Source organism: Cupressus sempervirens, chromosome 3 (assembly GCF_028749045.1).
Source record: "Cupressus sempervirens isolate cs-2001-9-10 chromosome 3, ASM2874904v1, whole genome shotgun sequence".
Taxonomy (NCBI): Eukaryota; Viridiplantae; Streptophyta; class Pinopsida; order Cupressales; family Cupressaceae; genus Cupressus; species Cupressus sempervirens.
Window position 1 is genome coordinate 826,454,991 of NC_143120.1, and position 25,579 is coordinate 826,480,569.

Here is a 25,579-nt window from a genome sequence, read left to right on the forward strand (position 1 = left end):
TCACACAAAGGAACAAACTGCAAATATCTTCACCAAACCATTTCCCAAGGATGCTTATGAATATCTTAGAGGAAAGTTGGGGGTAATGCCCCTAACTTAAGCAGTTTAAAGCAAAGAAGTTGCCCTGCATCAACATAAACAAATCATTAAAATATTAGAAGCATGATGCAGAGGATAACAACAGAAGTAGTAACTCCAAATTAGTCACAAGCATGGTGATAGAGGGAGACAATATGAGATGCAAAGCTTATATTTTGCATGATTAAGATGTTACATCTTTGGCATTTATGTCAAAGAGGGAGATATATGTAAAAAATTGATCATCTACAAAGGATCATCTACAAAGTAAGAGGGAGATATATATGAAAGAGAGAGATATATAAGATTAGTAGTAAGGATGCAATAGTAAAGAGGGAGAAGAAAAAAATAGTAGCAGAAAACATATGTAATTTTGGTGGTAACTAAGTTGATCAATTGATTAGTTTGGTTTGCCATCAATGCTAAAAAGGGAGATTGCTGGAAATGATTGAAAAGATCATGAATGAAGAGTAATGAAATTGGTAAAGAATGTTTTCAATTGTTGCTTTTTCATTGATTTCAAACTTGCTACTTGCAAGAATGACAATTTCTTTAGTGATCCAAATACTATAAGTTGGTTGATTGACAAGGAGGTGGCAATTAATAAGATGTAACTAGAGTACCTAGAGAAAGGTTGAAGTTATGATGTTGTAATGAAGAATAAGGATCAGCTAAGCCATTGATGAAATAGTGTATTGATGACATACTCTAAGACATAGAGGATAGACACACCAAGACATATCAAAGATGTAAGGTTTAGCTAAGTCATTTGTATAGCCTAACTAAGTTCATAAGAGAGTGTTGAGCAAGCTAGTTAGTGTCGAATAGATTCTCAAGTGAAGTTGAGCAAGTTCACCTTTAGAGTGTGTCGAGTGATCTTCAAGTGTCGAGTAAATATCAAGTGTCGAGTGATCTTTAAGTGCCAAGTGATCTTGAAGTGTCGAGTGAATATAAAGTGCGAAGTGATCTTCAAGTGCCGAGTAAATATCAAGTGTTGAGTGATCTTCAAGTGCCGAATAAATATCAAGTACTGAGTGAAGATCAGATGCCAAGCAGAATATAGGAGCCGATTAATACAGAGGGTGCCGAGCATCAGTAAACCAATAGTGTCGAGGTGTTGCATTATTTTGAAAATTGAAGATTTGCCAGATTTGAGTCGACATGGTAGTTATCTATAATTTTGTGAACCAGATAGAAGACAAGAATGATGAGTTGGTGGCACAAAACACTATGTAAACCATTTTTGGCAAATACATTTTGATTCTAGATGAAGTTTCTAGATAAGAGAAAAATCTAGGATAGATACATTCTATCTTACCTAATCTGTTCGAAACCTAAAGTTGGAAAAGGAGAATCAAGTGGGAAAGGTATTCTAGATTTCTATTTAACGAGTCATAAGGTCATGAAGAAAATTGTGTTGTGGTGGTCAAGCATGAAATCATGAAATGCTAAAGAAAGTGATAAGGTGTAAGAGAGCACATATACTCTACTTTGATAGGTGACCATAGATATGATTGCATTGGTGTAATGAGTAAGAAGACTCAAGATGAGAAAGCTTGAGATGACAAGCTTTCAGAGCTACAACAATTAAAGCCAAGCAAAGGATTGAACTAAAGTGTGATCTATAATCTCCAAGATATGTTGTAAGTTGTATTAGATCAAAAGTCATTATTGTTACTCTCTATCAATTGTAACAGTTAAGATAAACCCTATGGACATAGGTTGGTTTAATAGCCATGTTATAAATCCTTTAATAGGGTGACATTCAAAGTGAATGTTCCAAAGTCCTTTAACCAGGCCCATTCCTAATAGTATGGTGAAATTATCTAACAAGGTCACATTTAACAATGTGTTGTAGCCTTTAACAGGGTAGACTTTTAATAGGGAAGACCATCAGAAGTGGTTGAAATCAATTGTGCAGTTATTTTGTGGCTGTCATCCCCACCCCAATTCTACCTTCTTATTCTTGGAGGGTTTCTGGGTTATCAAATTCTTAGTGTTATGGTGTGATGCATGTCTACTTTTCATAGTTGTTTAAATGTGCATGATAGTTTCAGTTATGTGCTATTGAGGATTAAGAGAGAAAAAGTGGCATTGGACCTTGAATAACTGATTCACCCCCCCCCACCCCCCTCCTCTCAGTTATTCTAAAGAATTATAACACTTCATTCCCTATGTCCCAAGTAAGGTATCTGGAACTCAAACTTTGGTTATTCATAAGGAAATTCCAACTTGTGGATCCTTTGGGGAGGATTTAATTCTGAATAATGAAGTTTTGTCTAAGGGGTTAAGATATTTATTAAATAATATTTTAGCCCATTTTCTATCACTTTCTTGATAAAGTCTCCAAACTTTTTTGGCACCTAATGCTTGATTCTACCATTTTAAATTTTTTATTCCTAATTCGCCAAATTCTTTTGGTTTGCAAATTTTACTCCAGCTAATTAAAGCTACTTTTATCTTACCCTCTAATCCTTTCTAGAAGAAGTTGCATAGTTTACTTTCCAATTTAGTGTTGATATTTTTGGGCAATTGCTAGGACTGCTTTGATCTTTGTTATTCTCCCTACCTTTGTTAACCATCTTCCTTTCCAAGATTCAGTTTGGTTATCAATTTTCCTAAGGATATGTTCCCATCCTAGGTTAGAATGATTACTCTTTTCAAGGTAGAATCCTAGGTATCTGAATGGAAATTTTCCTTTTTTCAATCTTAATTTCTGATAGAATTGATCTTCAACTTCTATATCAATATTTAGAAAAAAGATTTCTAATTTCTCAACATTGATCATTTGCCTAGATGCTTTTGTATATGTCTGTAGGATGTTTTGTATATGATTTGCCTCTTGCAAGGTGCTGATTCCAACAAGTATAGTGTCATCAGCAAATTGTTGGTGGGTAGTGTTGTCAACTCTGTTCATGACTTTTTCCCCTTTAATTTTACTTTCCTCTTGTGCTACTTTAATTTCCCTTCCAAATGCCTCTGCCATTATCATGAACAGAAATGGGGAGATCTGGTCTCCTTGTCTGATGCCCCTTGAGATATTAAAGAAACCTTCTAGGGTTCCTTTAATGAGAATCAAAATTTTGGGGGTTGAGATACATTGAAAAATCATGTTGATCCAGTTTTTAGAGAATCCAAATGCCTCTAAGGTTTTACAAAGAAATCTCCAATCTACCTTATCATATGCTTTTTGAATATCTAGTTTAACCAACATACGAGCTTCCTTATTTTTATTTGCTAAATGAACAGTTTCTTATATAATCAAGATGCCATCTAATATAGATCTACTAGGGACAAATACAATTTGTTCTTCCAAAATGAGTTTCGAAAGGAAACTTTTAAGATGATTAGCTAGGATTTTTTAGAACACTTTATATCTAGTGTTTCATAAAGCAATAGGCCTATAGTCCCGGGGCACTACACTTTCATTCTTTTTGGGAATGAGAGTAAGAAAAATATGATTAATTTCTGTTAAAATTGATCCTTCATTATGTGTGGCTTTTAAGGCTATCCACAACTACTCTCCTAGAATTTCCCAACATTGTTTAAAAAAAAAAGGTTTGGAAGCCATCTGGACCTGGTGATTTATCCAGGTTCATACTGAAGAGTGCAGAGTTCACCTCTAGAAGGGTAAATGTTTTGTTAAGAAATTTATTATCCTCCTCTGAGATCAACTTGGGAATGATTTTTAACATCTCATCTTGGGCAAATTTGTTTGATGAGTCAAAATTATTGAGCATATCATAGAAATATTTGATAAGTGTATCAGCAATTTCCTCTAGATTTTTAGTTTGCTTCCCCTCTAAATTCCTAATTTTGGAAATGTTTATATAATTTATATTGTTAATAGTGCTATTATGAAAAAAAATTGTATTTCTATCCCCTTCTAGGAGCCATTGTTCTCTAGATTTCTTTCTACAAAATATTTCTTCTTTAGCTAGAATTTCTTCATGTTTTAAAAGGTACTCTTTTTCTAACTCGTAAGATTCATTATTCATTCCTTTTAGTAGGATCTCTATATTTAATTTACTCATGTTTTCTTCAATTTCAAGTTTTTCTTTAAAAATATTTTTAAAATTTAGGTTATTCCATTTTGATATCTTTTTTTTATACTTTTCAATTTGGAGACCAAGCAAAACATTTTTAAACCCTCAAACTGTTCCTTCTGCCACCAATCTCTAATCTAGTCCATAAAAGCTTTATCCATAAACCACATTTTCTCACATTTGAAGGGGTTTCTACTAGGTTTTATCTACTCTTTGATTTCCATTTTTTTGGGAAGTGGTTTGATCCGACCATTGGTAATATTTCCACATTTATTAGATTATCCATACCGAGTTCTCCTTTTAGAAGAAATCTATCCAGTCTTTCTGCTATATCACAAAATCCTTTCCTTTGATTATTCCAAGTGTAGATGCCATTCTTTATTTTAATATCCATAAGAAAGTCTTTCTAAATCTAATTTTTAAAATCTTCCATGGCTTTGCTTATTCGATTACTCCCTCCCTATTTTTGTTCCTTGCTTAAGACCCCATTAAAGTCTTCTCCTACAATGACTATTTCTTGGGGCCAAAAATTAATAAAGGTATTGATCTCTTTCCAGACTACAAGCTCTTCTTCTGTAGGTTTTAGTCTATAGACATTACTTATAGCTTCCTGTAGGTTAGATTTTGTACTGACAACTTTAACTCCCATCCAATTTATTTGTGAGGAGAGTACTTCAATTTTGATTTGCCAAGGATTCCATATTATACCAAGTCCTCTTGAGGCACCTTGTGACTGCTGAAATTCTAATTTCCATTTTCCTAATTTCTGACTCGGCTTTATTCCTTCTTCTTTGTTTAATTTAGTTTCTTGTAATAATGTAATATCTGAATCAAGTAAAGTGAGATTACACTTTAGTAAGCATTTTTTGCTAGGGGGGTTAAGGCCCCTAGCATTCCAGGTTGTGATTCTCATTGCTCCTTGGGAAGGAACTTCCCCTTCCCACTATAAACTATATCAAAAATATTTGTCTGATCCTTGACTTGCCCTATAACCTCTCTGAGTTCTTTTAGTGATTTCCTGCCATGTTTCTATTTTGATTTTCCACAAATTGGTGTTTTCATTCCTTCCTTATTCATTCCTATACCAATTCTTTCAAGATTTTGCTCTTCTAATACCATTTCTATGATAGTGGAGACCTTGCCCTCCTAGTTTTCTTCTGAGATGATTTCCTTGATTAATTTTTTTTGATTTGCTGGTCCTTGCCTTTTAATACCTCGACCTCTTTGTGGCAATCTTTTTTGTTAGGACTCTCCATTGACTCACTCCCCCAATTTTATTCTATGTCTATTGAATGTAATGATTCTCTTAGTTCTGATCCAGTATTCTCTATTTCTATTGCAAACATATCTTTTCTATCATTAGGTGTTTGCCAAAACTTATAACTTTTCTTTTTTCCTTTCTTCTTGATGGTTATATTGCCTCACTGGGTAGAGTTTGTTGTTTGGATGATAACCGCTTGCTCTTTCAATCCCTCTTGAGTAGCTTCTTATTTTAGTATTTATGAGTCTTTTTCTATTCTTCTTTTTTACCTATGCTCCTCTTGTCTTGGTTCATTAGTTCCAATGCGGTCAAATTCATCCTCCTACCTCTGATCCTTATTCTAACTTGCACAAATTCCTGATGGCTCCCCTATTTCTATGATTTGAATCCTATTCCCTTTATGTTGCTTATGTATTTCTTCTACTAATTGACTTTGATCAATTAAGTCATTTTGAATCAGGAGGGTTTCATGTAGGAACTTGTTTAATTTGATGATATTCAAGTCCATTTTTTCAATGACTTCTTTTTCCAACTGACAGTCCTTACATTTCTTGAATTTATTAAGTAAATTATGGTAGCTAACATTATCATTCCACACTATTTCCTTTGATCTATCCAAATCCTTTCAAACATTTATTGGTTCTATTATGCTATATGTAGATCCTTTTTTAGGAATGTTTGTTGCTATTTCTTCATTTAGATCTTCCTTGAGATTTGAGTTTTTATTATAGCCACTTCCTTCCTTTCTGATTTTTTTCTTGGTCTCCTTTTTGTGGTTGTATGTCTTTGATGTTATTTTTAGTACAAGATTTTGAGAAGTTTGCATCTAACATTTTAAGAATTTCTCCTGAATATTCTTTGAAGGTTAAATTGTATATAGATCTATTTGTTATGATCTTCTTACTGACTGGATTGTTTTGGTTAGTTTTAACAAAATCCCTAATTTTTTTGGTTTTATTTTGATTATCTTCAAATCCAATTATAGTTTCTAATGGGTTACCAATTTTTTTAATAGTGGTCTCCTCCATTAATTCTAATTGGATTTCTCTGCTCTCCATCCATTTGATAGTTTCTATATTTTTAATATGGTTTTTGTTAAAGTTTGGTTTCCATCTTAGAAATTTAATATGATATCCTTTATAGAAGAGAAGTTATATTTTTAAAATTTCCTTATTATCCTATAGATTTCAACATAAAATGAACGAAAATTTATTTGCAAATGAGTTAAGAGTACTTACCTTGTCACCCCAAATCTTAGAAATGATACATACCACCCTAGAAATTTTCCTTGACAGATCATTCCAATACATGTAGATGCCTTTATCCTCACAATCCCTCCACTTTCTTTCACTGTGTGAATTTTTGATGATTACTTCATCATAGTTTGTGCTCTTATTTGAGAAACTTCATTTTGACCTTTCTAGTATTCTTCCTTTGGATGCTATTTGATCTATCTTCCAATGCAGTGGGATATAAACTAATTTTCCTTTATTAGATTTATTAATTTGTAGATTTTTGTCATGTGATTTCTTAGATGGAGCCATGGTATTTTTGGGGAAATTTCCCAGACCCCACCCTAGACGGATAGCATTAGCTTTAGAAATCCATTGTGGTTTTCCTAGAGACTCCTTTTGATTGATTATTTTTCATAACTTCAAGCTAGGGCTAGTCTTTGGTTTTGACACATATTTGTTTTGACAATAGAAGACTTTTTGTTTCTAGATTTTTTCTCTCATTCCTTCTTGTTCATGCTGAACTTGGGGCTGCTTTGTTCTTATATGCACAGAGTGCTAGCCATCTTCTTTTTTGTGGATTTGAATTTTACGAATTTCTAAGTTTCGTCTAGTATGTTTCTTGATGAATGATTCAAATTTTTTTTGGTCTACATCATGAGTTTCTCCTTGATCTAAGTGTCATTGTGAAAGGGCTTCATATTTGTTTTTAATTGCCAGAGAAGGTTGCAGATAAGTCTTCGGCTGATATGCAACGAATCTCGAAATGGGACGACTAAGTTTTGCTTGAAATTTTGTTTTCTTCACCATTATAGCAAAGTAGAGTGTTTTAATTCACCTCTTACATTACGAAATTTTTTTGACCAACAAAAAGAATTGCCTACATTTATTTGCATACCAAAAAAGAAAAATTAATTCACCATAGTTATTATTAAATTTTGATAGGGCAATGAAAATTTTGGCAATAGAAAATAATTTTTTCCCTTGTCTTGAATGAAAAAATTGCCCTCAATTAGAAATTTTTCTTGCATATTTAGTGTTGAATTTGCCAACATTTTACATATTTTTCTTTGGAGGGGTTTCTTAAAGTTATCCCTAACTGGGGAGCTATAGAGGTTTCCACTTTAATGTCATCAAAGGATTTATTAATCTATGGAACCCATTCAGTCTTTGCTCCTTTTTTCAACAATTCATTGAGGGGACATACTATTTCAGCAAACTCACTAATGAACTTACATATGAAATTGAGCTTTCCAAAGAAAGACTTACACTCTTTACAACTATTTGGAGGTGACAACTTTAGAATGGCTTCAATTTTCTTAGGATGAATGGAGATTCCAAGTTCAAAAATGATATGACACAAAAACTTTCCTTTTGTGATCTGAAATTAACACTTTTTAAGATTTAGCGATATTCCATATCTTTAGCATCAATTAAACACATGTTTTAAATCAGCTACATGAGTGTTGTGATCTTTTGAAAATATAGTTAATTCATCCATATAAATCACTATACACTTGTTTATTAATCCCTTGAATGCTTCATCCATTGCTCTTTGGAATGTAGCCCCTATGTTAATCAATGCAAAGGGCATTCTTTTGTATGCAAAGCTTCCCCATTTCATTGTAAAACTAGTCTTCATCTTATGTTCTTCATCTACCATCACCTAATTGTATCTTGAATATTCATCTAGAAAAGACATCATTTTGGATCCATTTACAATTTGTAAAACTTCATCAAGTGAGGGTAAAGGATAATTATCCTTCTTAGATGATTGGTTCAAATTATGAAAATCCATACAAAGACAAATTTCTCCAATCTTTTTCCTTACCGGAACCAAGTTAGCAACTCATGTAGAATGCTGAATAGGAAAAATAATTTTATCATTGAGAAAATTCTTGATTTCATTCGTTATCAATGGTTTAATAAAATGGGATTTACCAGTCTTTTTCTTTCATGAAAAGGCTTGGCATCTAGTTTCAATGGACTATCATGAGTAATGATTTCAGGATCATATGTTTTGATTTCTTCATAACTCCAATCTACAACATCTTTATATTTTGTAAGCAATTGAAGCATGTTTTCTCACTCTTGGAAGGTACAAGCCTTTCTTATTCTCACTATCTTAGGATCTTGTTTCATACCTAGATTGTATGAATAGAATTCTTCAATCCCTTTCTCTTTGATAGTTGTTTCACTACAAGCTGATTTATCTTTGTCAAAGATACATTCTAACTCAACCATCCCCTTAGGGATAGTGTTAGTTTTCAAATTGATAATCCCATCTTTGTCTTCAAGTTCATCATCTACATGTTTGTCATTAGGAGTATCATCAATCTCTTGCCCTTTGAAAATACCATTGCACATAATAAATTTAGAATATTCTTGTTATCTTGGAAAGTTTGAAAGTTCATAATATTGTCTAGGATAGATAGGGTAGCAACTGATTCTATTGAAAATATTTTTAGTTTTGTTCTTTCAACTGGTTGCAATGCACTAGCTGAAATTGCAAGGGCATCTGCTACCATGTTTCTCCTTCTTGGAATGGACTTCATGGTCAAAGCCCTAAAATATTCTATTATATCCCATACTTTTTTCCTATAAGACAGTAATCTCCCATCGTTGGAAGAGTAGATTGATTTCACCTATCTAGTCACCAATTGGGAATCTCCTTGAATAATGAGAGCTTTGTCTCCTTTTTCTAATGTGAAGAGAATTCAAAAAATCAAGGCTTGATGTTCTACAACATTGTTAGTACATCCAAACTATAATTTATATGCTACATGAAAAGTCCTACCTTTTGGATTAATTAATTTAGTACTAGCACTAGCTCCTAATTTGCACTTAAAATTGTCAAACCTGAGCATCCAAATTGAGTGTTCTTGTTTGGTCTTTCTAGACCTATATTTATTTGTTCAAATATTTTCTTCCACTTGAGGTTTGAAGGATTATTTCTTGGGATTGATTACAATCTCTTATGTGGTGGGCTTGGTGCATTACTAATGCTTATCTTTTATACCAAGGATTCTTCTTTCTCTTGTTGGTCTTGAATCTTCTCAATCAATTCTATAATCATATCAATTTTAGGTTTAGGATGAACAACCATAGAAGTCTAACCGTTACCTTTTATAAAATTCCTTCTCCTTTGGATTTTGATCATCCCTAGTGGTGAAGATGACAAAGCCCCACCATTTGAAGAGATATCACTATAGGATGCATTGAGATCTTCCACTTCCTCTTTATCTTTTTCCTACATCTTTTGATATGTAAGTCGAACTTGAATTTTCCATGGTACTTCAATTGGAACTTGAGTACCTTTGAACTACATTATCTAAGTGAACAACCAAGTAACTACTTCTTGGCAATGCGAACATTCAAATTCAGAATGACTAACTTTATGTAGCCTGCAAAGTCTTGGAAGAAGCAATACATTTGGATCAACTTCTTCACCTAAATATTATAAATTTGATACCATTGTATCTATGAATTGAGTCACAATATATTCTTTTGGAATAGGGATCATGGGTGTTTCGTTTAGATCATTTGGTGTTTTTTTCGAAGCTATTTTAAAAGCCATCACTTTGTAAGAGCCTAAATCCAACTATAAAAATACCACCTTGCTTGGTGCATTGTATTTAGTGATCATATTATTCAATTTTGGCTTAGCATCTATCTTTATTTGATTATTCAACCCCTTCCAAGGTAGCCACAGTTGAGTAAATTCAATTGAGAACCATCCTCTTAACAATTTTTTTCCATTCTCTACTTGGCAACAATCTATATGTTTCTAGAATTTCAACCACATGTGTGTCTATGATATTTTAAATTTGAGGATCAACCGTTTACTGTATTCAAACATCTTTCAAAACCATGATAATTTTTATTTATATTTTGTCTAGTTGTATCACTATCTAGTTAGAAGGTTGTGGGGTGACTCCCAACCTTTGCGTTATCGACAGTGGCATGATATTACAAGAAGCTCTTGAATCAAATAAATAATTGTGAAGGTTCTTTCCATAAATTATGATACTAAGCAAGAAAGGAGAAACTTCAATCTTTTCCTTCAACATGGTCGGCATGGCATCTAAAGCATTAACTTGTTGCAACACTTTCTTTTAGGAACAATATTTGGATTAGGCATCAACTTTTTATGGTCTAGAGTTTTTATCATAGCATCTTATTGATTAGGACAATTCTATAACACATCAAAAAGAGACATATTAGCCTTCATTCATTTCATGTCTTCCACTACACTATATTTTTTAGTTTTCCATACAAGGTTTTTTGGGATTGTAGACACATTTCCTTGATTTTGATTTTGTTTTCCACCATAAGGTGCTCTAGTAGGTAATAGACTATTGCTTGCCCTCGGATCTAGAGGAGTTGGTTGCAATGTAGGAGGAATCCCATTTGCCATGGACTCTTTTTGACTCCACAAATTATAATTATTTTGATTATCATTCTAAAAGGAAAACATCCATTTTGGTTTCTCATATTAGGCTCTTGACTAAATAGGAAAGCAAATTCTTCATTTATTGATTTCTCTATTCCCATGTTTTGTGTAAAATCATTAGATTCTAGCAACATAGTATTGAATTGCATTGGAGGGCTCATTGTTATTGCCTTCTAAATTTTGATTCACATCTTGATTTCTATTGAAGTATAAACCATTTTCTTTGTGCATTTTCTAATTACTATCGTATTGATTGATATCCACATACTGAGCATTGTTATTGTTGTTAATAGGAGGGTTGATTCCATTGTTCATATGGGTATTCCATTGTCAATTCTACCTTCGAAAACCATTGTTATGAGTAGGAGGATTGAATTATTCCCTACATTTTTATTCCTTGTATTTTTATTGTTTCCACTGAGGCTCTTATTGTAATTCTGACTGTAGTTGTTGTAAGGACCAAGATTTTTTCTCTGAAATATTTTGTTCTATCCTTGTGAAATCATCAAACATGTTAGCTCATTGGTAAGTTGAGACATGGTATTCTTCACTTTCCCAATCTCAAATGCTACATTATTTTTTGTTTCAATGGATATAGTTGTCTTTTGTTCAAAGAAAGAAGCTTTTGAAGGCTCATATCCTAGATAAGTTAAAGCTCAAGCTGGTATAGTTGATGCCTATTATAGTGCAACTAGATTCATTGGTATGAATTTACTAGGCATCGCTGACACTCCAATAGGATATGTTGATACTATTGTGATAGCTTGACCTGTGACCATCAATCCTCCTCTATTAGGATTGGCTTGTTTATTGAAGGTAATTGCTTCCAAGAAGACCTTTTCCAACGTATCAATATTTGTAGCAGGGAGTCTTCTTAGGAAAGTAGAAGTGAGATGGTCCATAGCATTTAGGTAAATCTAGATTGAAAATTCAACTGGTATCATGTATGGTATTTCCAACTTGTGGTATTCCATATGAAAATGATGATTGAAGCATGAAATAGTCTATGCTAGATCCCTCTTGATCAATATGAATTGATGATGTATAAAAGATGGATTGATGAAAGTTTCAAATTGTTCCAAGAATACTTTTTTGAAAATTTCCTAGTCTCCAATGCATCCTGGTGGTAAATTGGCATACCATTTAAAGGAAACTTATCCAAAAGAGTATGGGAATAAATAAAGAACCATATTCTCATCTACAATTTTTTTCTAATTGTATATTTCCTTGAATACATTGATGTGATCTTTAGCTATTCTTGTTTCCTTGTAGATGTACCCTGGGAATTTTTTTATAGGTTTCTTAGGAAGTTCATTGAGTTCACCTTGTGAGTTGATGGGTGAATCTACAACATTAGCAAAAAAGGCCATTGGTGGAGGATTGGGTTATATGATGGTTGGAGGTTGAATTGGAGGTGGAATAGGAGATAATGGAAATTGGAAGAGGAGTGGTAGAATTCTTGGTACTCCTTTGTCACTGAGAGGCTTGTGAAAATGACTATGGTATAGAAACTTGTGTCTAGATTTTGAATATCTTAAAGCTCTTTGAAATGGAGATGATAAATCAAGATCTTCCAATTTGTGTCAATTATGAAAAAACTGCACCTTTGTAGAAACACACTTTCTCAAAAGAGTGCACTTGGGCACCTTGCACACCTTTTGATAGTTTTACATAGAAAATTTTCAAAAGTTCTAAAACCTTCAAAATTTCAAAACAACGAGTTACTTTTCTCTTTTCAATGGTATGAGGCCTTCCTTCTAGTGCCAACATCTATTGAGTTGTCAGTTTGCATGATGCTTACTGACATGAATCCTTTTGAATTTCTCTCTTGAAAATATAATCTATGATCAACTCCATGGTTATGGGAAATCTTGTGACCTACTAAAATCTACACAATTGAAGATAAATGTGTATGTTCAGGAAGAGGCATTTTCTAGTCAAACCAATTTCAAATAGGATATTTAACCTACTTATTGTTTTCAAAGTAACCTTAAAAGAGATATACCTTTGGTATTTTCTATTTTATAATGAAAGCAATCTACTAACACAACTTTATGAATTCCTATTTTAACCAAGTGCAAGAAAATCAAATAACAAAGATAGTGTAACAAGAGATTGAAGAAAATAACTTGAAAGAGAAATTCCTAATGGACATAAGCCATGGTAATGACATGTTTGCAAGTTAAAATGTCAAAAAGATTAAGTAGAAAACCAATGAAAATAGGAGCAATGCTTCCTCAATTCTGCTAATGCAATCATTGATGGGAACTTTAGCAATAACCAAAATTTATTTAACTTCTCATTAAATCCAAAAGCCATGGAAGGTGCACTCATGTCAGACAAAAATCTATGTAGGAACAATATATGATGTCTTCTCTAGTTTGATAAGTTAGTGGAATTCATCAAAATGCAGCAAACACCAGAACTAAAAGGTCACTCAATCATAACAACACAATAAAACCATTGGCTCCATTATTAATTATGAACATGCATTCACAAAAAGAACACACTCTAACAAGAATAACTACACTTAGAATGAGAACACCAATAGGATATATTATTGCATCAAAATAATGACCTAGAGTACATATTACATCCATGTATTTATAAGAAATTATCTCCTCAATTTTTTTTGAGTGTGATAAATCTCTTAATACAAAGATATGCTTCAAAACATAAAAAATTAAATCTAATTATATACAAACTAACTCTCTCAATGGTTCTAAGTAGGACTCTACCGTTCATTTTATCATTTAATGGGTGCATGAGCCTGTACATGACATAAAAGAATTTTAAAAAGCATATAAGAAGATGGAAGCCATGAGATAATATGGGAGTCTCTAGGAGCTTTAAAATGGAAGTTTGGCCTTCTATAGGAATTTCTAGGAGTTGAACTGCCATCAAAATGTATTTCTACTGCATAGAATTCTCTAAAGTAGGAACTCATAGTTAACTATAAGCATAGTCTTACTTCTTCAAAATTGCAGGTGCACCTCTATGAATAGAATACCCATGCACCTTATGTAATTTTCAACTTGCACACTGTTATCTTTTGTTCACCCACCAAAGATTCAAATTTCAAATGTTTAGCTCGTCCAATGGCTAATTCCCAAAGTTAGTATTATTTTAATGTCAAGCCTTATAACATACTTTTTGCGGCCCACAAGTTCTTTTTTGTTAGATCTGAGGAAGATCTACAGAGGGCGTTGTCTCACTATGGTGAAGTTGTGCGAGATTTATGTTAGCAACATTGTGCCCTGTTGATGCATGTCTGGTGGGTCCAGTTTGCAAGTCATCCAAGACTCTTTGGCGGGTCAAAAAAATTTCACGGTGGGTCAGAAAGGTTCCACGACACCATGGGCGCTATGTTGCTATCATGTGTTGGTCAAAAAATCTTCATAGCGACATAGTGCCCGCCCGACCGGAAGGTGTTCTACGGTGAGTCCCAGTGTCGGCGGCAAGGTTCATGGCAACGGAAAAGATCAATGACAGGAGTTTCAGGCAGGCGAGTTTGGGTCCCATTTCGCCCAGTTGGAAGGGTCCTTGATCCATGCTAGAAAATCAGAACATGCCACACCTGCAAGGAAGAGCTACTCAATGAGTCGAGGCAGTACAAGTCGCCAAGATGATGCTACGTGAACCAATGTCGGGACGCCATGTGTATTATGGGGCTAGGGTTTTTAATGTGATCAGTAGGATCAAGGTAAGTCTTCTCGATCATCTGATCAAAGTCAGATCGACGGTTGGCACTATCTTGGCTTTCAAAGTTGCACGGAGAATATGATGGTGACATAGCGCCCTTCTACCACATCTCTAGTGAGTCTCATATGTCAGAGAGGACCCATCAGACAGTGGTAGGTGGCCAGTTCATATTCATTGATGCACCGAGGGCAATGATCTATCTTGCTCGTCGTCAGATCGATTTGGATCAATGATGGGTGCCATCTCGCTATGGTAAAGCTGTGCGATCTTTACCATAGTGACATAATGCCCATTCACCACGTCGATCAGTGGGGCCAGGTTACACCAAGGTACGTCAGTCAGGTACTACCAGGTGTCATTTGAGTGTGGTGAGATTGCTAAGACGATGCCAGATATGATGGGCCTAAGGAAAAGCCAGCATAGAACATGACAAGTCTTCATGATCGTCATATCAGGACAGATCAATGGGGGGTTCCATCTCGCTATGGTGAAGTTGTGTGATCTTTACCATAGCGACATAGCATCTTTCTAATGCGTGTCTCACTGGTAGACTAGGGTTGATGGTTAATGGTTGACAGCCAGTGCAATCGACGCAGTCAACATGGCAGTTAATTTTGATGCTACGGCTAGATGGTGGAAAGGTGGTGCAGTTAAGTTAAGACCACTAGGTGCTATGGTGCTATCAGGATTTTTGAAGACTTTTTCAATAGCGACATGGCACCTAGTCAATATTAAGGGTGGTCAACATGGAAAAGGTGTCCAGAATGACAGAAGGAGGGAATGTGATTGGCCTGCGTGGCCCAGTCAGCATGTGGAACTGTTTGACCTCGTTGACCCTGCTGATTCATGAACCTTAAAAATGAAGGTGATCTATTTTATTATGCAATCTGATCTTCATGATCGATCCAAAACCACCAGAAATGAATGCAAAATATAGATAGACACTCCACCGTCTCAGTCAATCCATCTACCGGGTCAAAGCACAATTATGGTGCTATTTTCGATCCTCTCAAAACACCTATTGCAACAAAAATTAGATTTTCCTCAAATTCCCATGATTTTCCTCCGTAGGACTTAATGACAGGTAGCTGCAGGGTCACTTCAACAGCAAAAGATCTCAGTTATGCCTAAACTATAAAGGCAAATTTTGTAGTTTTTGTGGGTGACGTTCTCTCTGATTTTCCACTACTTTTCCTCTGCAATTCTAGTGTGAACTCCCCTGTGCCTCTGAACTATCTGATCCTCTATTTATCTACTTCAGCCATTGGTATTAAGTGCAAGAATTCTTTTCCTATGCCATTGTTTTGTTGAAATTTGTAATTCACATGAGTGTATCTCTGCTGGCCTGTGAATGATATATAAGTGAATTTCTTCCTTGTGTCATTCATCTTGGTTTTCTAATCTGTATGTGGTTATTTGATTAAAGAAAGTCTAGATGTGTAATATCCTTAGTTTCATTCTGGTTCAGTAGTGCATGTATGGGCAGAGAATTGGTCTGAACACTCTATTTTGGTGCATCACCTCCTTAGGTTAGACTAGGTAGATTTGCTTTTGTGCTCTCCTTCTCCCTTTTCCTCTCCAAGAGTAGATAGGTGCACCCTGATAGTAAGAGGAAGCCGGCCTTCTCTAAAGACTCAACCTTGCAGTTCAAGTCCCACAGCTTGGAGGTTGTTTCCATGTTTCACTAGGTTGTCCTCGCGCATAGGTCTTGGACAAGGGTGCAAACCTAATTGACAACATTTTTTGGCATGCCCGGTGGGACACTTTTCAAACAAAATTTAAAGTCTACTAGTGTCAAGAAGAAGGATTTCCAGAGATTAGTGCTGAAGAGGTAGTGTTGGCTTCAGTATTCAAGCCTTCAAGAGGTTGATTCTTCAAAGTACTTGTGGACTCTGAACATCAACAAATTTGGTTCCAGGCCAAAGTTGCAGAAATTCATGCCCAGAGCTGAAACAAGGGCATCTTCTAGAGGTAAATTTCAATAACAAGAGCTTTCTCTTTCAAATCCTAGAAGAAGAAGGACTAGAACTTCATTATCACTAGTTAGGGGTGTAATAACAGTTAATATACCTGTAAGATCTATCTCTACTCCTCCTGTTGCTTGAACTCAGCCTAGATTGCCATCAACACTCATCAATAGAACACTTGTTTACATGGCACAACCAAGAGTCCATGCTTTTCCCACCTTTAATGGTGGAAGTCCTCTATTGTTAGCCCAAAGACATGATATACCAGTAATTGCACTAAAAAGTATACCTAATTTTACTGATGAAACTTCCATCTCCCCCTTAGAGCATACCCAAGAAGTAGAAAATGTCTATAATATTCATGGTATTATAGAGGATGATGTTGCTGTTAGACTTCTAGCCTCATCTTTAAAAGGAAAAGTATTACAGTGGTATAGAGGCTTAGCTCATGGTTCTATAACTTATTGGGATGGACTAGGAGTAGGGTTATGCAAACATTTTGAGGATAGAAGTGACCATCTGTCACTTTTAGAGCAACTGACTACTATAAAAAGAGCCCCCCATGAATGTATGACTAATTTTAACTATAGATTTCAAAAGACATGAGATAGAATACCTACTATAGTGAAACCTACCCCTGGTAATGCCTTCTTGCATTACCTTAGAGCTTTTAACAGTGATATTGCCACTACAATCCAAAGTATGGGAGGAGATACCTTGCCTAATGCTTATGAGATAGCCATAAAAGCTGAGAACATCCTGATACAAGGAGGAAAGTTGGCTCCAAGGCCCCCTATGCCTTTCTTTCCTGATGTTCCCAACCACCAACCAGTAATGGCCCCTCTTCCTACAACTTCTACATCACAAGCCCTTACTCTAGTTCCCAAGCTTCCACATCCTCAAATGGGAGAGATGAACCCAAGGAAATGCTCCAAGGTCTAGTGCTGAATACAGATAAAAGAGAGAAGACCCTAGATAAAAAATTGCAAGAGCAGGGGAGGGAGTTGAAGGACCAAGGGAAGAGATTAGAGGATAGTTTTTCTATAATACAAAAAATGTGTAACAAGGTGGTGGCCTTGGAAAGGCAGCAAGCTCAAGCTGGCAAGCCTCCCCAATTGCAATATCAAGCTCCAAATGGTGGTAGGCTTCCTAATCAGTGGAATAGCTCTTTTGATCAGGGTAGGAAAAATAGTCATGCTTTTGCTTCAAGCTCAAATTAGAACAGAGCTATAGTCCCTCAAAATAACTTGGCCCAAGATCAAGATTTCTATCCTTCCTGCAACTATTCTTATGCGTATTGCATGTGCCAAAAGGCAGAATCTTAATTGGCCCTAACTGACCAAGAACCTCCAGCAAAGCAATCATACAAGGAGGATGATCCCAAGGAGGCCTCATATATTCAAGGATGTGATGATTTCTCTTTCATGAATCATCGGATTGGGGAGCATTGTAATGTAAACCAGGATTCTGTTGCTCATAACACAAGAAGTAAGAGGAGAGCTCTGGATCATGTTGCCCCTCCTTCTCTTAAGCAGGCCTCAACTTCAAGTGCTACACCTCATGTACAAGCAGCAAATGAACAAACAGGTGCTTCACATGATCTGATTATGATCCAGTGATTCTATCTCTGATACCACTTGATCCATAAAACTAATCAAGCACTTACTCAGAATAGCTCACGGGTTAGACTTACAAAGATTACATTAGTAAAATCTAACATCAGGATCTTTTAATTATTGATTTGAATCCAATATGTAAATCCAAATCTTTAATCTACGAAGCTTAGAAAAACAACTGCAAGAAAATCACAAAAGAATAGGACCGAGATGATAATGGAGTTCACCAAACATCGGCTACATCTCTGAATTCGTTAGAAAAATGAATCGATCTATTGCCTTCAAGACATGGAAATGCCACAGGCTACAAAAAAGAGTTAGCTTTTGCCTTACAAGAGGCCTCAAGAAAGGAGCTCCACCTATGACAATAGCTCCCATGTCGACAAGACGTCCTTACAAGAGAACATGAAGAAGCTTTGCAAAAGCTTTTACACAACGTAGATTCTTTACCAAGTTACACAAATTCCTCCAAGGAATGCTTGGCTTACAAGATGAATTTCTACGAGAAGATTTGAGAAGAGTTGGATGATCAACTGATGGATCCCCCCTTGAAGAAGACCCTCCTGGTCCCCTTTTATACATAAAAATATGCCAAAATTAGGTTTAAACAAATTGTTTCAAATATAGGGCTTATTAATTAACCCCATATCTGAAATCCCCTTTGGCTATTTTACAAATTCGGCTTGAAACAAAATTTAGGGGTTGAGTTGTTAACAAATTAACAAATAAACCTATTTTTAATAGGTGATTGGGCAGTCGATAATGGTTAAATATAATCTGCGGTGATAATATCTCAAAGCTCTAAGATAGCGCAATGGTTTCTACCATTTTAGACATGCCGCAGGTCGGGGGTTCCAACCCTGCTGGCGGCTCTTTCAAAGCCATTTTCGGCCTAGCAAACCTTAAATAGAAAATCTGCCCATTTAATTTGAAACTCAAGCGGTGGCTCAATGGTCACATTCTGTGTCTTGGAACCCACAGATCACGGGTTCGAATCCAAGCTTAACTTTTTCTTGCGAAGACGAACTTGTCGTTGCCACGTGGCACAATGTTATTCGACACACCATGACATGTGTCCTCAGATGATTAGACCCCGTTGACTGTACCTATCATGTCTACCATGTCATATGTTGATTGTACATGCCATGTGTCATCATTTTAAACTGCCACAATGCCATGCTGACATCATCGGACATGACACGTCATTGGTCAACTTTTCCTAGGGCAAACTTTGACTGTTCATATCTTTTGCGTATGAACTCCTTTTTCGACGAAACGAATGCCGTTGGAATTGTGATGATGAGACCTTTTCGATGATGTCAATTTTGACTAATTTTTTGAAAATGAAAATTTTCACCTTTTTTCTCGTCCCTGATCTCTGAGTTGACCAGCCTTTGACTGATCTTTGACCGATGATATCTTGGATATATGGTCTCCTTTTTTGCCCGTTCAAGTTGCGTTGGATTAAGAATTCTATGCTCTACGCGATGACATTGCTTCTGAGAGAAACTAGAACACTTCAATTTTAGGTCCTGAAGAACCTCCTAGATCAAACCTCCCCACTAAAGAACTTTTGGTCCTCCAAAAGTGTATAGTTCCTTGCCACAATTTGAATCTCTCGAACACACTATCACATCTGCCTGGTGTGGCCTTACACTTTAGCAATACAGGAATTCACAACTCCTCATGATGCAATTCAAAAATAGAACTTAGAATACCTAAAGCAAGAAGGAAAAATTGGGTATGGTAAACCTATTTCCCAGTGCTTCTCACAGGGAGTTCACATTTTGCATCTCTTGCCATCTTCGGACATGCTTCTATTTCTTCTCCAACTACTCGAGCATGGTATCTACGCCTCAGCCTGAAATATTCCTTCACCTTTGTACATCGAAAGAGCTAATTCAAGGCTCCACCATACAACTTGGGTCAGGTTCATCTAAAACAGTGAGGTCATTGATAACATCCTTCAAGAACTTCAACTGAGTTTAGACGTATCTTCAAAATGGCCTCTACCGAGTCTTCAAGCTGAAAACATACAAGGTCACCGTTGACCATTCTCAACAACTCTTATCTGAAAAGTGTTGTTCAACTGAAGCTTCGCATAAAAATAAAATGCAAGAAACTACAAGAAACAAATTTCTATCCTACAGTAAGAAGTTTTCAAGTATCTCTTTCCACTGATTACAAGAGACAAGGCTTCTACGAGCCTTACAAGTTCTCAATCAGGAAGAAATACAACTTCACAAATAAACTATTACAAACAATTTTAATGAGTTTTATTCTCACAAAACCACACTAGCTTATCAACATGTTTATTATACCACAAACACATAATAAAAACACACAATTTGATATACTAGTTCGATGAGCAATGTTCCCAGCTGTTCGAAGGAACTCTCCTTTATTGGCTGCTCAGGCTGTGGCTTGGATTCTTTTGGGATTGCTTCAGAGGTGGTAGCAACTACCAGCTCTATTGTCCTCTCATCAACATGCTGGTGGTTGGGTCTCTCTATGGACCTCGATCAACGATGGAGCTTCGGATGCAGCTTCCAACACTTTGCGTCCCAATGTCCACTGATGCCACAGTGGTTGCAAAAATTCTGAATTCTAGAGGATTGTCCCGTTTCTTTTTTGTATCCCAATCCTTGGTTCCGTGGTCATTTCTTTTCCTCGACCGAACTGGTGATACCTTGCTCAGAAACACTAAGGCCCTTTCCTCTAAAACCCATCTTTCCTAGCAGCTTCATTCCGATACCTTTTGTGTGCTTCTCGAAGTGCGCAAAAGAGTTCTGCTCATCCTTTGCTGACTTCTTCTGGTATATGGAAGAAGATACTTCAAGATAATTATTATCACTATCTGGCAGATTAAGAGTCTTAAAGTACTCCATCTATCGACAATAGACACACTCTACTGCACCAGGAGAATTTGCCCCATCGTGGCCACAAGAAAAATTGGCCAATGACTTTATCGCTGAAGAGGCCCGCGTACTTTCAAGCGAGGTAAGCGAGGAGTATGAGGATGATGTATCCTCAGAATGCGGATGAAACTCGCTAATACAACCGCTCTCAGATACAAGAGTACTCCGCTTGTTCTGCTCTTCAGTGATCTCTTGTAACAGGATCTCCAACCTTTTCTTTTTTGCATTGGCCTCATCCAACAATCTCTTCAATTCTTCATTCGCTTTCTGCAAATGATGATTTGCCTCCTCTAGCCTCTACACCTTGTTAGACTTTTCACAATGATCGTGAAAAATAGTCTCGATCATCTTCTTCATCTCAAAGAACTCTCGTACCATCGATGATGTCATCACTATGGATGCTTCACAGGATTCAGATGCCATCTTGTGATTAACTGAAAAAAGAGCTTAGTAACCTACTCTGATACCAAACTTGATCTGATTATGATCCAGTGATTCTATCTCTGATACCACTTGATCTGTAAAACTAATCGAGCACTTACTCAGAATAGCTCACGGGTTAGACTTACAAAGATTACATTAGTAAAATCTAACATCAGGATCTTTTAATTATCGATTTGAATCCAATATGTAAATCCAAATCTTTAATCTACTAAGCTCAAAAAAACAACTGCAAGAAAATCACAAAAGAATAGAACTGAGATGATAACAGAGTTCACCAAACATCGGCTACATCTCCGAATTCGTCAGAAAAATGAATCGATCTATTTCCTTCAAGACTTGGAAACACCACAGGCTACAAAAAAGAGTTAGCTTTCGCCTTACAAGAGGCCTCAAGAAAGAAGCTCCACCTATGAAAATAGCTCCCACATCAGCAAGATGTCCTTATAAGAGAACATGAAGAAGCTTTGCAAAAGCTTTTACACAACGTAGATTCTTCACCAAGTTACACAAATTCCTCCAAGGAATGCTTGTCTTACAAGAAGAATTTCTACGAGAAGATTTGAGAAGAGTTGGATGATCAACTGATGGATCACCCCTTGAAGAAGACCCTCCTGGTCCCCTTTTATACATAAAAATACACCAAAATTGGGTTTAAACAATTTTTTTCAAATATAGGGCTTATTAATTAACCCCATATCCAAAATCCCCTTTGGCTATTTTACAAATTCGGCTTGAAACAAAATTTAGGGGCTGAGTTGTTAACAAATTAACAAATAAACCTATTTATAATAGGTGATTGGGCAGTCGATAATGGTTAAATATAATCTGCGGTGATAATATCTCAAAGCTCTAAGATAGCGCAATGGTTTCTACCATTTTAGACATTCTGCCAGTCGGGGGTCCCAACCCCGCCGGCGGCTCTTTCAAAGCCATTTCCGGCCTAGCAAACCTTAAATAGAAAATCCGCCCATTTAATTTGAAACTCAAGCGATGGCTCAATGGTCATGTTCTATGTCTTGGAACCCACAAATCACGGGTTCGAATCCAAGCTTAACTTTTTCTTGCGAAGACAAACTTGTCGTTGCTACGTGGCACAATGTTATTCAACACACCATGACACGTGTCCTTAGATGATTAGACCCCGTTGACTGTACCTGCCATGTCTGCCATGTCATATGTTGATTGTACATGCCATGTGTCATCATTTTAAACTACCACAACACCATGCTGACATCATCGGACGTGACACGTCATTGGTCAACTTTTCCTAAGGAAAACTTTGACCGCTCATATCTTTTGCGTATGAACTCCTTTTTTGACGAAACGAATGCCGTTGGAATCGTGATGATGAGACCTTTCTGATGATGTCAATTTTGACCAATTTTTTGAAAATGAAAATTTTCATCTTTTTTTCTCATCCCTGATCTCTGAGTTGACCAGCCTTTGACTGAGCTTTAACTGATGATATCTTGGATATACAGTCTCCTTTTTTGCCCGTTCAAGTTGCGTTGGATTCAGAATTCTGTGCTCTACGCGATGACATTGCTTCTGAGAGAAACTAGAACACTTCAATTTTAGGTCCTGAAGATCCTCATGGATCATCATAGCAGCAAAAGCAAGATTCTAGAAAGAAAGATTCAAGTGATCCTTATGTTGCCCCATCCTAACCTCTTATAAGTGTAGCTCCCAAAGTTTCTACCAAAGTTTCTAATACACCATTCAGTGTGGTAGAGAAAATGAAGAAGACCAATGTGAATATTTCTATGTGGGATGCTGTTGCTACCATACCAATGCAGAAGAGGATGCTGCAGCAAGAATTAGAGAAGATTGAACCCAAGGATCAACCATCTACCATGGAGAGTGCCACAAGTCTAGTACAACTAGCAGGTTATGTGGAGACAAATAAAAAGGTTAGACCTCCTCCATTCTATGTTTCTCTGATTATAGGGGGCAAATTAGTCCACAATTGCATGATAGATTTAGGGGCTAGTAGCTCAGTAATGCCTAGGTGTGTTTCTAATGCTTTAGGAATGAAATATGAGCCCATTGTTAGGGATGCGTTACAATTAGATGGTAGTACTATCAAAATTTTAGGTATCCTTAGGAATGTGGAGATGGCCCTACATGCATGCCCTAGTTGCACTGTGATCCAAGACATATCTGTTGCTAAAGTCAAGCCCTATTTTGCTATCTATCTTTCAAGAGACTTCACTGCTCAAATCGATGGATTCATATCTGCTGATTGGTCATATATGTCATTTAAGACTAGATATGGAGCCAATGCCTCAATTAGAGTAGAGCCTCAAGCCCTTCATCACACTGAATCTTACAACCGCAACCCCATCAACATGAATTGCCTATTCTAGAGATGGATGAAAATGACATAGTAAATGAGCCTGCCACTTCCATAGCAGAGATTTCTAATTTCTTCTTAGATGAATGGGCTAGTGCATATCAGCTTGAGCCTATGTTAGAGACTCTTGAGATAGGCCTTAGTACATATTGCATAATAGAGAAAGATGATCAAGTTCCTGATCTAATGGAGACTAATGATGATATAAATGGAACATGGAGTATGTACTTTGATGGCTCAAAGAATAGAAATGGATAAGGGGCTGGTGTTATGTTGATCTCTCCTGCACAAATAAGATACTACTTCTCCTTTAGGCTCCAATTTAGTTGCACCAATAATGTGGCTGAGTATGAATCTTTGATTCAAGGTCTCTTACTTGCCCAAAAGAGAGGAATTCAAGCCTTGAGAGTATATGGGGATAGTGAGTTGGTAGTTAACCGAGTGAGAAATTAGAATATCACCAAAAATGGCTTGCTCAAGTCTTACAAACACAGAGTCTGGGATTTGCTTGAGGGCTTTAATGCATTTAATATTCAGAGAATTCCTAGGAAAGAAAATAGACATGCTAATAGACTTGCAACAGTGGGTGCAGCTTATGATGTATCAAGGAATCTTGAGGAAGAAAGGAAACAACAAATAAGGGTGGTAGTGAGGCTTTCCATCCCTGACAACAACACTCATTGGCAGGTGTTTGATTCTGATGAACAAATTGTGAGTTTCTTGCAGAATGAGGCAGAATTCTTACATAGAAACCAGTCAAGACTGGAAGATCAGTATGGTGATCAGATCATTCAACTCAGTTCTAACAAGTTTCCCAAAGGTCTCATTACCTTGGAGAGTGTCTTAAATCCTGATGATCAAACAAGATGCAAAGGAATGAATCTAGCTACAGAAAAGGATGATCATGCCCCACTTACAATTGCTGATGGAAAATCTCTGAATATGGGGAAGGTATGTTCTAAAACTGAGAAAGAAATCTTCATTCAGTTATGTCAAGAATTTAATGATATATTTTCTTGGACATATGATGATTTAAAAGGGTTTGACCCTAGTTTGTTTCAACATACCATAGATTTAGTTGATAAGGCCAAACCAGTAAGGCAAAAACGGAGGCCAGAGAATCCTAAAATTGAACCTCTAATGAGAAAAGAACTATCGAAGTTGATTGAGGCTAATATAGTATTTCCTATCAAACACTCATCATGGGTAGCTAACGTTGTCCCTGTAAGGAAGAAAAATGGAGAAATCAGACTATGTGTGGACTTTAGAGACCTTAATCAAGCTTCTCTTAAAGATCACCATCCTCTCCCTTCCATGGAGCAGATTCTGTCCATAGTCAGTGGGTCAAGGAGATTCTCTTTTCTTGATGGATTCTCTGGTTATAATCAAGTGCTGGTTAAAGAATCTAACAGATATAAGACAACATTTACTACTAAGTGGGGAACCTATGCTTATTGCAAGATGCCATTTGGGCAAACAAATGCAGGTGCCACATTTTAGAAGGCAATG

The 25,579-nt window shown here is 36.2% G+C and overlaps 1 pseudogene; it reads left to right on the top strand.

Moving 5' to 3' along the window:
• Positions 1–25,579, top strand: part of LOC149569327 (uncharacterized) — a 117,098-nt pseudogene that overhangs the window by 29,303 nt on the left and 62,216 nt on the right.